Raw genomic sequence first — 14,320 nt, forward strand, 5'->3', positions numbered from 1 at the left:
TTCCACAGATGGCTTCAGGGCTGGGTGCTGAGACGGAAGGAACTATGATAAGTTCAGGGAAATCCTGAGGCAGTCTCACTCTCTGCTCCCTCCACTTATGTGGAATTGGATTTCCACTTGTGTTCCTTGCTGACAATGAGACTGGAGCCAGCATGCTAGAGGGGAAAGGACAGGGTGTGGGAACCACAGGCTGGGATTCCTCTCTGCTCTGCCCTTGTCTGCCTCTGATCTGGAATGTGTCCTGGGAAGGCAACATACTGTAGTTAAAAGTGGACCCAGGACCTAGACGGCCTGGGTTTGAATCCCAGCTCTACCGCTGAACCAGACACACAGCCTTGGGGAAGGCATTTCCTCTCCCTGTGCCTCAGCCTTCACATCTATTAGATACAAAGAGTGTTAATAAGCTTTTGTGGCTGGGTGCAGTGGCTCAGGCCTGTAATCCCAGCACTTCGGGAGGCTGAGGTGGGCAGATCACGAGGTCAAGAGATTGAGACCATCCTGGCCAACAGGGTGAAACCCCGTCTTCACTAAAAATACAAAAATTAACTGGGAATGGTGGCGTGCGCCTGTAGTCCCAGCTACTCGGGAGGCTGAGGCACAAGAATCGCTTGAACCTTGAACCTGGGAGGCAGAGGTTGCAGTGAACTGAGATCACACCACTGTACTCCAGCCTGGTGGCACTATCTCAGCTCACTGAACCTCAACTTCCTGGGTTCAAGCAATTCTCATGCCTCAGTCTCTGGAATAGCGGGGATTACAGACATCCGCCACCATGCCTGGCTAATTTTTGTATTTTTTAACAGAGGTGGGGTTTCACTATATTGGCCAGGCTAGTCTCAAACCCCTGTCCTCAAGTGATCTGCCTGCCTCAGCCTCCCAAAGTGCTGGAATTACAGGCATGAGACACCATGCCTGGCTTGAAGTTTTTATTTTGTTTGTTTGAAAGAAATGATAATATCACATGACAGATTCTAGTTAACATCTGAATTAGAATATGTAAGTCACATATATGTATATATATATATGAGTATGTCAGATAGCTATATATATCAGAGTGTTTGGCACTTTATAGGTCCTCAGTAAATGATAGCAATTAATTTGACATTGGAAACACCACAGAGGGAAGTTCTATATTGAGTAAGAAATCACCAACTCTCAAGTCTGTTTCAGATTCAAATTTAGTTCCTGAAAAAGCAGCTCTGATTTAATGACGAAATGGAAGATATAGAACCAAGAAGGAGGAAAAGAAAGAAGGGAGGCTGGAAGTGTTGGAGGGAAGAAGGAAAGAAAGATGGTTTCCCCAAGAACGAGCCTCCTGGGAAGTGCCCTTTTCTAATGGGATAAAAACAGAAAAGATGGAGTTTGTGCAGTATACAATCGCCAGGTCTTCTCAACAAAAGCAGGATACCAATGCTTTCTTAGTTTTCTTTGTCAGGGATTGAGGGAGGATTTTTAGCCCTGATTCTGGAAATGACTAGGGTATGGGTTCCTAACTGGGTCGATGGGCATGGCAGCCATAGCTCTGGGAGCTTTGGATACTCTCCTAGGAATTGGGGAGTTGATCTTCCCAGGGGCAACAGTACCCAGTCAAGGAGTGAGATTCAAGGCAGAGGCTAGACATTGGGACTCACTGGATTACCGGGAACTGGCTTCATAGAGAGCCCAACTGGTAAGGAAAAAGAAGAGCCTAGGCTAAGGTCAGCCTTTGGTTCACTCTGATATTTTATTTTCGAGGCAATAGGGTGTAGTATTTTGACCTGAGGATAATGCAGCAGCCCAGGGTACCATTGGATACCAAGCTCTGAGTCTGATTGGCAGAAAAGGTGATCTAGAGCACTCCAGGAGCCTTAGCCCTGGTGGTTGGTTTTGGAAAAATGTGTTGATCATCAACCCTTTCAGACAGGGCCAAAGAGTATCAATCAGAATTTTCCCAGAAAATGGAGAAAACTTCCATTTATTCTGTTATTAACTGAGGGCTTACAAGGTGCTATGGGTTCAGAGCTGAAATACAGATACACCCTCAATAAACCTGAGATCTGAACCAATGATCACTATTAGGAGTTACTATAATAAACAACACAGACTCCCAGTGGCATGAATGAAAGACATTTGTTTTGCTTATGTGTCTTCAGGTTGGCTGGGAGCTGACTCATCTTGGCTGGGCTCTAAGATGCAGCCATCTAGGTAGCTCTAAGGTACAGCTTGAGTCCAGTTCTCCTCTAACTTGCTCTTTGGATCTGTGGGACAGCCAGGACATTTTCTTCTCATGGCAGTGACAGAGGTGCAAGAGGGCGAGTAGAAACATGGGAAGTCTCTTAAGCCCATGGTTTAAAACTGGTTACTATCAAGTCTCCCTTGATCAATCAAAACTGGTCACTTGTTGGGGCCTGACATAGTCACTACCCAAAATCAGTGAGCAGGAGAGTAGTCACTCAGCTTCTACTAGGAGAACTGCAAACTCACTTGGCAAGCTACATAGACCTTGGAGAGGCTGGTAAAGAATTGTGGCTAATGATTCAAACTATGAATTGCCCTCCGCAATATAAGCATATTTATTTGTTTGTAAATCATGAATACTTCGAAAGTTGCAGAAACCAGGATGAAACCATTTTTGCCAGACTCAGACGAAGTGGGGCCAGGAAGAAGAGGAGACTCATACTGACATGTCTGAGATGAGAACTATTTCCAAGGACTTTCTAAAATCACTTTCATGTCCTTCATGCATCTCCTGCTTTGATAAAGCTTATCACTAAACATTCTTTGCTACCGCAGTAATTCACATAAGATGTTCTCGGAAGAACACTTGCCCAGTAACGACATCTCCCCCAATGAACTAACAGCAGCCCCTGGAACCAATGAGCTGTCTTTCTAAGCAGCTTATGTAAATCTCTCATTGCTATAAAAGCTTCCCTTTATCCTGCCCTCATTGAGTGCACTGGTGGCTTGTCATTTCATGCATTCGGGATTGTAATCTTTATAGTATTCCAGGACAAACCCAGCATAGCTAGAGAGAGTTTTCTCTAGTGTCTTTTTTTTTTTTTTTTTTTTTTTTTGAGACAGAGTCTCACTCTATTGTCAGGCTGGGGTGCAGTAGTGTGATCTTGGCTCATTACAACCTCTGCCTCCTGGGTTCAAGTGATTCTCCTGCCTCAACTTCCCGAATAGCTGGGACTACAGACATGCACCACCACGCCCAGCTAATTTTATATTTTTAGTAGAGATGAAGTTTCACCATGTTGGTCAGGATGGTCCCGATCTCTTGACCCAGTGATCCTCTCGCCTCAGCTTCCCAAAGTGCTGGGATTATAGGTGTGAGTCATGGTGTCTTTTTTAAAGGTTGACAATGCTTTACTAATATATTGTGTCCATAAAATATACAGGCAAAAAAGAAATTTAAGGGTGAAATCAAAGATTGGAATGAAAGTACTAGCCATTTTTTTCTGTATTCCTATGTATCATCTTGGAAATCCCTAGGGGATAAGTGTCCCATTTTGGAGATCTAAACCAGCTGCAGTGAATCATTTGGGTCATTTAGAGAGCTTCATCACATGCAGTTTCCAGGCTACTACTTTTCCAGCTTACGGAATCAGAGCCTCTGGAGATGAAGCCTGGCAATTTGTATTGGTTAGAAAACTCCCCAGATGAGATGGGCGCATATTAGAGTTTGATACTTATGAATCAAAAACGCCATAGGTCTGTGATGGAAAGAAACTTGAGTGGACTCTAAGAACACTGGAACCCCACTCCACTATACCCAGCCTGGCGGGTGCTGGTGGGTGGTCAGGAAAGCCATTCTGAATGATTGCTATAGGAGTTGAGTTCTGAGAAATAACAAAACTTAGTTGTGCTGCAAAAGAGAAGGAGGCTGTGCCCAGTAGATATTGCTGCCTATGGGAAGAGCTGTCATTGAGAGAGCGCCTGCCATACTCAGGGAACATATGGTATGTGTCCACACTCAGGAGAGGATCTAGCCCAGAGGGGCCAGCATTCTAGATGATCACCAAGGCGGACATCTCTCCAGCTCCAGTTTGGAACCAGAAAGTACAGAAATAATATTGTGAAATAGACCAGAATACATATGATTTATTTTACAGTAGGTGGATATTGCTAAAAATCATTGAAATTTATTGTGAAGGGTTCATTGTGAGCAACAATCACAGAGGGGCTGAGGTGACCCTTGAGCTCCAGACCTCAGCTTATCAAAGGCCTCCATTTAGATTTTGTTTGTTTGTTTGAGACAGCAGCTCACTGTCACCCAGAGTGTTCAGAATCATGTGGATTGTGCAGAGGCACAATCATGACTCACTGCAGCCTTGACCTCCCAGGCTCAAGCCATCCTCCCACCTCAGCCTCCTGAGTTACTGTGACCACAGGCATGTGTCACCATGCCTGGCACCTTTTTTGATTATTTTATGGAGACAGTGTGTTAGTCCATTCTCATGCTGCTAATAAATACATACCTGAAACTGGGTAATTTGTAAAGGAAAGGGGTTTAATGAACTCCCAGTTCCACATGGCTGGGGATCCTCACAATCATGGTGGAAGGTGAAGGAAGAGCAAAGGCATGTCTTACATGGCAGCAGGCAAGAAAGCATATGCAGGGGAACTTCCCTTTATAAAACCATCAGATCTCATGAGACTTAGTCACTATAATGAGAACAGCATGGGAAAAACCCACCTCTGTGATTCAGTTTACCTCCCACTGGGTCCCTCCCATGACACGTGGGGATTTTTACACTTCAAAGTGAGCTTTGGGTAGGGACACAGAGCCAAACCATATCAGGCAGGGTCTTCCTGTTACCCAAGCTGATTTCGAACTCCTGGACCCAAGCAACCCTCCTGCCTCGGCCTCCCAAAATGCTGGGATTACATGCACAAGCCACCATGCTTGGCCACTTAGATTTTTGACATGACCGTCAGATGAGGGTCCTGATGAGCTAGAGGCAATCCAACATGATTATTAGAAAATTCAAAGCTTGTGCCCTGGTTCTGGCTAGTGCTGCCTGTGGGGCTCTATAAATTCTGTTCGTAAGTAAATCCTGTGAATATTTTGTGGATAATTCAGTTATCGTTACTTTATAATCTTAGGAGCTTAAATGCTTTAATTTGCTAAATGTAAGTGTTCATTTACATGAAATTTTTTTGGACCTTGTTTTGGCATTTCTCTATTTGAATATATTTCAGTTTGTGGGAGTGACTGCAAATAAATGGAAGAATCTCATCTCCTCTCTTGACTTTGAGGAGACCCTCTCCCACAAAATTTCCTGACACCCTGGAGTGTTCGCCAACCAGAGGAGGGAGTTGTTTGTGCAGGAGGCTAACTCACCTACAAATTCTGTTCCTAAGGTCCAAATTCTTCTTGTCTGGGGACCCATGATGTCCTACTCATGGGAACAATGATGCTACCCACAGGAGATCAAGGCCTGTGTGGGTGAATTTGAACTCATCAATGACGGTGCCTGTTTTCATGTTGATGTGTCTGGAAAAGAGCTTTGGGGACAAAAGTACCTGCAGGTCTGTGTGAGAAAGGAGTAGAACAGAGCTGCTTCCTCAGCAGATGCATGTTGGACCTGCTTTTCAGGAAGTTAAGCATCTCTTAGCTTTGCAGCTGGAGTGACACAGTCTATAGGGTTCTCAACCTCTCCCTAGACTTCACTGTCTGTGCTCATTAATACACGAATGAAGCCCAGGTTATATTGTCTCCATTAATTCTTAAATTTTCTGCTTGTGCCGAGGAGATTTTAGCATTTCAGGATTAATTGCCCAGATACTGATTCCCAATAGGAAGGAAAAAAATTGTTTTAGCACTCACTGAATGAAGAATTTATGAGCTGTGTTATGTTTACATGGTGGGCAGGGGGAATCAGATAGTCTTTTGTATTATTCCAATTTTGGTTCTACTTAGGCTTACTGTGACAGCTGCTTTCTTTTGTATGATCACAGATTGAATCTGGCCAAAAAACAAGCGAAGATAGTTTAACTTCATCCTTGTTGTTTTAAATAGGTTTACCCCAAAATATTGATCGAGCCTCTACTGTGTGCTAGGCACTGTTCTAGGTGCTTAGAATACATCAGTGGACAAATCAGATAATGTTCTCTCTCACTGGGGAGCTTACATTCTATGAAAGGGAACAGAAAATGAACAATAAGCAAAAAAAATAAGTTACAGTATATAGCTTATAGAAGATGGTGCATGCTATGGAGAAAAAGAACAAGTGGGATCCAAAGTACCAGAAAGTGGCAGTCAGAGGGGAGGACTCACTGAGAATGTGACATTTCAGGAGGACCTGAGGGAGGGGTGGGTGGGCCATGCATATATCTGTAGAGAGTTCCAGATGAGGGAACAGCCAGTGCAAAGACAACTAATGTGCAGGATGTTCAATCACTGGAATTCATCTTCTTTCTTTGTTATCTAAGAAATGTGCAAGGCCTTGAATATTTCTTATCTAATGTACCACTGTAGGAGAGTCAGGTGTTAGACTGTGAAACACTATGTCATCAAGATTAAAAAGCAATTTTATGGGGAGTGATGGAACGGTTCCATATCTTGGTAGTGGTGGTTCCATGAATGTGCTAAAATTCATAGAACTATATATCCCCAGTCTATTTTATTCTATGTTAACTTAAAAAATAAACATTTGGAAAAGCACTTTAGTGAATTTTATCTTGGTCTGCTCAAAGACCTGTGAAGTAGGAAGGGCAGGGTATTAGTATCCCCACTTTGCAGATAAAGAACCTGTGGCTTAGATGTCACTCAGCTGGAAGAGGCAGAGGTGGGTCTGAAAGTCAGATCCATGCCAAAGCTCATTCTCATATAAATACTGCACCTCCTGCTGTGTTGCCTTCCACACTAATCACACTGTCAGACCTTCTGGCAGTGGGAAACACATTGTCTAAAAAGAAATTGGAATAATAATAGCAGCTGTCACAGATTGTTTACCATGTGCCAGGCACTGTTCTATATTAAGTTGCAGGAACTCTATGAGGTAGTTACTCTTATACCCATATTGCAGATAAGAAAACTGAGGCACAAAGAGGCTAAGAAACTCCTGAGGCTTTGTAGGAGGTAGGTAGCACAGTTGAGATTGGAACCCAAACAATCTGGTCCCAGGATCCATGAGCTTAACCTTCAAGCTTACTACCTTCTGTCTACCTGTATCCAGCACCAGAGTGCTGAGGCCATTGTGGTCCTTAGCCTGGGTTTGGGAGGGGGCTTACACTTAAAGACTCCCTTTTATGTAGTATTTGTTTTCAAAAGGGGAATAAGGTGCAGTATTCCAGGCAGAGGAAAAAGCATACAAAGGACATGGACTCATTGGGAGAGCATGACTCATTGGAAGAGTGGTATAGTTTGGGATTTTTAGGCCTTTTCTATGACCAAATCATGCAAAAGAAATCTCTCCCCTTTTGCCTGTCATGGTGCCCAAAGTTCTATCATTAGAGTCACCTCATTGAATCTTAAAGACTGAGCTAAAAGACTGCTTTCAAGCCTTATACCTTATACCATTGGAAGAATCATTTTAATAGCATGATTGTATTGAGGTGCTGGATGCTCTGGGCTGGGCATTTGGCCTGCCCTCCTCTTCAGGCACCCTCTATTATGCTTAAATAACCCATCTCCTATGTCCTGAGGCTTCTCTGAGTTAGTGGCTCCAATGACAAGGTCCTGCCAAGAGATTTGATCTTAGGGGTGAGGTATTGAGAGGAAGCAGAAGTGAGGAAGATGGATTTTAAAAGAGGTACAGGATCCAGAAACAAACCCCACCACATTTTCCATTTTCCTAGGATTGGGTCTATGTGAACAAACACATTTCCATGGTTAACTATTCAACGGAATACTTCTCGTCTAAAGAAATTAAATCTGAGGGTGTTTGGTTAAGTACTTTGGGGCCCAGACTGAGGGGCCTCTATGTGTTCACAGAGTCTCTAAGCATTAATGACTCTCAGTGATGGTTGAATAATAATTCTGCATCTTGATGATATTATAAAGATACCACTACTAAAAATAATGTTTCGTTACGATTATTTGTATATTCATTCATTATTTCAAAAGCACAAAGGACCTGGACTTTTGCGCATTTTTTCATTTGATCTTCCCAATAGCTTCATGTGGATTGTTAAGAATAAACAATGGGGTTGGGCATGGTGGCTCACACCTACAATCTAAGCACTTGAACCCAGGAGTTGAAGACCAGCCTGGGAAACTTGGTGAAACCCCTCCTGTACAAAAAATACAAACATTAGCCGGGCGTAGTGGCACACGCCTGTAGTCCCAGCTTCTTGGGGGGCTGAGGCAGGAGAATGCCTTGAGGCCAGAAGGCAGAGATTGCAGTGAGCCAACATGCGCCACTGCACTCCAGTCTCGACCCAGTCTTAAAAACAAAACCCAAACCAAAAACAACAACAAAATCAATTGTAATAAATAATGGCAGTACTTAGTATATGTAGTGCCTGACATGTCAGCCATTGCACTGTTACATCTGTCATCTCATTCAGTGTTCACATCAATTTGTAAAGTAGGCATTATTTTTTTTATCCCTGCTTTAGAAATGAGGAAACTAAGACACAGAGGTTGAATAAGCCACCCCAGCTCTCACAGCTATTACATTAGTAAGTGGCAGAGCTGGGATTGGAACCAGTCTGTCTGCCTTTGAAACCTGTGCTCCCAGCTACTGAGTTTTATGGCCTCTGTAGGTATCCAAGCAGTGAAGGAAAAGGGGAATAAGGTGCAGTATTCCAGGCAGGGGAAAAAGCATACAAAGGGCATGGACTTTTGGAAGAGCATGACTCTTTGGAAGAGTTTTATCTCGCGTGGCCAAAGTAGCAAGGAAAACCTTGAAGAAGATGGCAGTGATTAAACCCTGAAGGTCTTTCTGGGTTAGGGTGTGTCCTTTATCCTAGGAGTAGGTGGAAAGCCATGAGGGGGCTTCCTCTGGTTAGGGCTGTAGTTTAGAAAGCTCTCCTCTCTTCTCTGTGGAAAGTTGATTGAATGATTGAGCTTAGAGGGAGGGAGCTGATTAGGAGGCTGTTATAATAGGCAAGGGGAGAGAGCTTTAGCATGACACGAACCAAGACTGTGGTAGGAGTGATGGACAGGAGGGGATGATGCTGAAGATGTTTGTGGAGACAGAGCTGACAGACTTGGAGACTGGACTGAAACTCACCAGGGTTAAGGAGGAGCAAAGTGTGAGACCTCAGTGAGTGGATGGGTCATAGGGTTCCAGAAGTGGGGAACCCAGGTGCATAAACTCATCTGAGGGTGAGCAAGGAAATGAGTTTGGGGTGTCTATGAGGCACCCAACCAGACAGGTCCACTCTTGTCCAGACTGATCAGGGGCCCATCTCTTCTCAAAGTAGCTGTTGCTGCTGTGGGGCGGCTCTCATTCTTCCTGTTTTGATGCAAAACCTGTCCTTATGATTTTCACCTTACTTCTGGCTCTGGTGTCACCACCAAGTGTGGAAAGTCTTTCAACCTTTCTTTAACCTTTCCCAATGAAGTTTTCCTTCGTGCCACAGCCTCCAATAAGTAAGCTTGCAAAGTTGCCTTATAGTCTCTTTTTCCTGTCTGGTATGGTCACTCCTGCCCTCTAGTGGCTAATGCTAGGGCAGCTGGGTACCCAGCATGCCTGCTGGTATCCCAGCCTGTTTTCCTGCCCTTCTTTTCCTAGGTCTTCACCAGAATCCCTCTCATCTGCATCTTGTCTTGCCATCAGATTAAGTTTGGCATTAAAGTGATACCCTGTGTCCTGTCCTAATGATTCAAGAGGAAAAGGCCTTGAAAATTATATAATCCAGCTCCCCACTTTCCCACCTGTGGACCCAAATGACTACAATGGCCTTCTAACCTGTCTGGCTCCTTTCATAGACACGTCCTCTAGGTCTATTTCCACACAGTGATCATGTAGACCAGATATTCCTGTTGTCTATAACCTCCAATGGCGTACTTTCATGATTGGCTTCAAATCAAAATTGATTTCAACATGACCCTTCATGATCCGCCCCCTCTCTGCTTTTCTAAACATTATCTTAAAGACTTTAGTTCTAACTTCCTGATGGAGCTGGCCATCCTTCTGTTCTTCAAATGTGCTTTGCTTTTTCCTACCCCATTGCCTTTGCATATACACTTCTCTCTCCCTATCCTTTATGTTTCAGCCTAAAGATCACTCCTGAAAGAAGTGAAATTGTCTCTGCTTGCTGATGACATGATCTTATATATAGAAAATCATAAAGATTCTACAGAAACAACTGTTAGAGCTGATAGTCAAATTCAGTGAAGTTGTAGGGTACAAAATGAACACATAAAAATTAGTAGCATTTTTTTACACTAACAACAAACTATCTGCAAAGGAACTTAAGAAATCAGTTTCACTCACAATAGCACCCAAAAATGAAATGCTTAGGAGTAAATTTAACCAAGGAGGTGAAAGACCTTTATAGTGGAAACTGTAAAACATTTATGAAGAAATTGTAGGTGACACAAATAAGTGGAAAGGTATCCTCTGTTCATGGATTAGAAGAATTATATGCCCATACTACTCAAAATGATCTGCAGATTCAATGCAATCCCTATCAAAATTCCAATGTTATTCTTCATGGAAATTTAAAAAAATCCTAAAATTTGTATAGAACCACAAAAGACTCTGAATAGTCAAAGCGATATTGAGCAAAAAGAAGAAAGCTGGACATATTTGTAATCTGTTACAAGGCTATAATAATCAAACAACATAGCCAGGTGCTGTGGCTCACTCCTGTAATCCCAGTACTTTGGGAGGCTGAGGTGGGTAAATTACGAGGTCAGGAGTTTGAGCCCAGCCTGGTCAACATGGTGAAACCCCTGTCTCTACTAAAAATACAAAAAATTAACAGAGCGTGTTGATGGACACCTGTAGTCCAAGCTACTCGGGAGGCTGAGGCAGGAGAATCGCTTGAACCCAGGAAGCAGAGGTTGCAGTGAGCTGAGATGCACCACTGCACTCTCCAGCCCAGGTGACAGAGTGAGACTTTGTCTCAAAAAAAAAAAAAAAAAACAAAAAAAAAACCCACCAAAAAAGGACATAATGATCAATAGAACAACATAGAGATCTCAGAAATAAACTCACACACTTACAATCAATTGAAATTTGACAAAGGTGACAAGAATACACAATGGAGACAAGACAGTCTCTTCATAAGGGATGTTGAGAAAATTGGATATCCACAGGCAGAGGAGTGAAATTGGACCCTTATCTCACTTCGTATTAAAACAAAAAAGTCAAAATGGATTAAAAACTTAAATATAAGACCTGAAACTATAAAACTACTAAAAGAAAACAAAGGGGGAAAATTCCATGATATTGGTCTGGGCAATTATTTCTTGGACATTGTCCAAGTGTCTCCAAAAGCACAGGCAACAAAAGCAAAAATAAACAAATGGAATCGCATCAGACTAAAAAGCTTCTGCACAGCAAGAATCAATTAACAAAGATGCAGCCTACAGACTGGGAGAAAATATTTGCAAACCATACATCTGATAAGGGGCTAATAGCCAAAATGTATAAGGAATTTAAACAACTCTGTAACAAGAAAACAAATAATCCAATCAAATAATGGCAAGGAAACTGAATAGACATTTCTCAAAAGAAGACATATAAGTGGCTAACAGATATGTGAAAAAAATGCTCATTATTACTAATCATCAGGGAAATGCAAATTAAAACCATAATGAGATCTTACCTCACACCTGTTAGAATAGCTATTATCAAAAAGATGTCAGATACCAGTGTTGGAGAGAGTATGGAGAAAAGGGAAACCTTGTGCACCATGGGTGGGAATATAAATTAATACAGCCATTATGGAAAACAGTATGGAGTTTCCTCAGAAAACCAAAAATAGAACTACCATATGATACAGCAACCCCACTTCTGGGTATGTATCCAAGGAAATTGAAGTCAATATATCAGAGATATCTGCACTCCCATGTTCACTGCAGCATTATACCCAGAAGCTAAGATGTGGAACCAACCTAGGTGCCCATCATCAGATGATTGGATAAAGCAAATGTGGCATATATACACACAATGGAATACTATTCAGCCTTAAAAGGAGGCGGAAGGTTTGGGCTCATGCCTGTAATCCCAGCACTCTGTGGACCAAAGCGGGAGAATTGCTTGAGGCTAGGAGCTCAAGACCCGCCTAGGCAACATAGTAAGACCCTCCCCCAACCAAATTTTTTTAAAAACAGCTGAGCATCATAGTACACATCTATAGTCCCAGCTACTCTGGAGACTGAGGTGGGAGGGTCAGTTAAGCCTGGGAGGTTGAGGCTGCAGTGAGCTATGATCGTACCACTAACTCCAGCCTGGGCAACAGAGTGAGACCCTATCTCAAACAAACACACAAAAGGAAGGGAAAATTATTATATTTGCTACAACATGGATGAACTTGAATAACATTATGATAAGTGAGATAAGCCAAGGACAGAAAGACAAATACCACATCTCACTTATATGTGGCATCTAAAACCGTTGACCTCATAGAAATTGAGAGTGGAATAGTGGTTGCCTGAGGTGGAGGCTGGTGAGGTGGCTGAATAGCAAAAGGGGACATATTGGTCAAAGAGTACAAAGTTTCAGTTATGAGAGAGAAACTCCTGTGATCTTTTGTACAAAATAATGACTTCACAGTCACTATAATGCATTGTAAATAATGAATTGTATATTTCAAAATTGCTAAAAGAGTAGATTTTAAATGTTTTCTTCACAGAAAATGACAAATATGTGAGGTGATAGATTTGTTAATCAGCTTGACTTAATCATTCTACTATGTAAGCATAGGAAAACATCACAGAAATACAATTATTGCTTGTCAATTAAAAATGAAATTTTTAAAAGTAACCTCCTCAGAGAGGCCTTCCCTAACCATCCTCTCTGAAGAAGTTCTGCCCCAAAGTGAATTTCAATGACTATACTCTGTGTATTCCTTCCTGCACTTACCCTAAACCATAAATATTTGTTTGCGTTTTCATAATTGTTCTCCTTTTGCCAGTCTGTAAGTTCCACTGGAGACTGTAGTGGGATGAAGTGACCAGAGAAGCCATTGACTAACATTGGAGTAGGTCAAAAGATTATGAGAGGTGATTCTTCTCAAAGTCAGGAAGTTCCTACCAATGGAAGGTTGACCGGAGTTCCTACCAATGGCAGTTTGTCCAGAGTTCCTGAAGAAGGAATTGTTAAACCAACTCTAAGGTCCCTTGAACACTAATATTTTGTTAACTTTTCCATCTGGTATTTGAAAAATGGAAGAGGCTCATTTCCAGTAATGACTCAGTAGCTTGTGTTGGGCTAAACCTTTCCCAGATGATAATGATAAACTTTGGACAAAGTATTTCAAACGATTTGAGGTTGCTGGAAAAAAACAAAAAATAGATAGAATGTGGACAGGATTTGACCCTTAAAGGAAGGAAGCCACACCCACTTAGTGAAATACACATAGAGGTGGCTGTTCCCAGGCCACCTGGGATGGAGCAGCTGGAACTAAAGTGGAGAGCTGCAGCTTTGCTGGTTTGACAGATCAGTGGGCAGAGAATAAGCTCACAGAGTGGCTGGATAATGAGGACATCTAAAGAGATGTCCCAGGTCCATGCGCCCAGTAAGATCAACTGACGCCTCTGTTGAACATGTGGTAATTCAGTATGTCTCTCAGCCCAAATCTTTTCGTTCTTGCCCACAGCTGTTGAGCATGAATGGAAGCACTGCCTGATAAACTTCCTGTTTACAAGTTACCATGGGAGTGTCAGCTACCTGGGGAATTGGACTTGAAAACAATCTAAATAATATTTGTAGAGCATTACACCCAACAACTGCAAAATATGCATTCTTTCCAAGTGCATCTGGAACATTGATCGAGATAGACTGTATTGAATCATAAAATTAATCTTAATGAATGGCAAAAGGCTTAAAACCTTATAGACTATTTTCACTTATCCCAAATGAATTTTTAAAAGCATTAACAAGACAATATCTAAAGAGCACTGAAATTTGAAAATTAAATGCATGTTTTAGTAATACATGGGTCAAAAAATTATAAGGGGTATAGGAATAATTTGAAGTGAATAATAATGAAAATACAACATGTTAAAATTTCTGGGAGGGAAGCACATTGCTTTAAATATTTATATTGGGGAAATAAACGGTTTAGAATTAATTACCTGTGTTTCCAGCTTAAGACTCTAGAAAACACACAGCAAATTAAACTTAAAAGTAAAGAGAAGAAAGGAATTAATAAAAAACAGAAAGAAGTGAAATAGAAAACAGACAACAGAGAAAATTGAAAAGGCTGCAAG

At 42.0% G+C, this 14,320-nt stretch overlaps 1 protein-coding gene across 4 annotated transcripts in view; it reads left to right on the forward strand.

The window, feature by feature from the left end:
* The window catches only part of SYN3 (synapsin III), a 493,528-nt gene that overhangs the window by 28,133 nt on the left and 451,075 nt on the right, over nt 1–14,320 (forward strand). The gene's annotated exons all lie outside the window — the stretch shown is intronic.

The sequence above is a fragment of the Sapajus apella genome, unplaced genomic scaffold (genome assembly GCF_009761245.1).
Source record: "Sapajus apella isolate SASKATOON/1434 unplaced genomic scaffold, GSC_monkey_1.0 scaffold162, whole genome shotgun sequence".
Classification (NCBI taxonomy): domain Eukaryota; kingdom Metazoa; phylum Chordata; class Mammalia; order Primates; family Cebidae; genus Sapajus; species Sapajus apella.